Source organism: Mustela erminea, chromosome 15 (assembly GCF_009829155.1).
Source record: "Mustela erminea isolate mMusErm1 chromosome 15, mMusErm1.Pri, whole genome shotgun sequence".
NCBI classification, from domain to species: domain Eukaryota; kingdom Metazoa; phylum Chordata; class Mammalia; order Carnivora; family Mustelidae; genus Mustela; species Mustela erminea.
The window spans coordinates 61,259,429-61,260,388 of NC_045628.1; the positions used below are offsets into that span (position 1 = coordinate 61,259,429).

Consider the following 960-nt stretch of genomic DNA (forward strand, 5'->3'; position numbering starts at 1 on the left):
GTCATGTTTCCTTTCCCACCAGGGAATAAAGTAAGTCAACCCCTTTGCTGAAGTGAGTGTGTTTGAGACTTGTTGGCAAAATGAACACATTCCTTTTGAGTCTTGGTGAGAGGCAGAGATGGCAGGGGGGCGAGGGGGCAAGTAAAGAAGGACGTGTGCGCAGACCACCAGTCTGGCAGTGTCTCTGCTCTGGTGGAGATGCCTGGGCACTGGGAGGCAGATGAAAATATGAAAGAAAGAAGATCCATAGGGAAATCCTGATGAGCCCAGGGAATACCAGGGAACATGTAGGTCAGCTCTTTGGACTGGGGGAAGATACTGGCATTTTCAGGGGCTTATCATCATTCCCAGAGAGGACAACTTTTTACATGTCATCCTCATGTAGGAGCCATGTGAATCTTCTCTGTATTGTTCCAACTTCAGTTTATGTGCTGCTGAAGTGAGCACAGTATATTTCAAATGTTTGTAACATTTTTTTTTTTTTTGTGCTAGGTGCTGTAGCATAAAGTGAAGGCATAAAGTACAACTCCCAATTTTTTATATAATTTTTATACAATTTTTAAAGTGATTGTGACTTGTGATTTTATAATTGGGCAAAAGAAAAATCTAAGATTTAATGAGCAACTTAAGAATCCCTTCTTGAGTAATCATGGATGCTTATCTACTGTTAAGAACCCCGTTTTAAACATGGATTCTAAATTTAAGAGAAAGGTACATACTAGATTCACACCTGCATTTTTCTGGTTTGGAAGGAAGTAAGGAAATTTTGTGAGATGTTTGAAAACTTGATCTGAAATAATCATTCATATGGCAGACAATTCACCAGATGCTGGGAGATACAAAGAGGAAGTCCCAGGAACTTATAAACTTTTGAAGGCAGCAGAGAAATGTGTAATACAAAGTGATTGCTGCTACAAAATACAAAGAGAACATAGATTTAGAGTGATTTAGAGACAGTGA

General features: G+C 39.4%; 1 pseudogene; it reads right to left on the reverse strand.

Annotated features, from left to right (window-relative positions):
- Window positions 1–348: 348 nt before the first annotated feature.
- LOC116574638 lies at window positions 349–447 on the reverse strand (annotated as a pseudogene).
- Window positions 448–960: the final 513 nt, after the last annotated feature.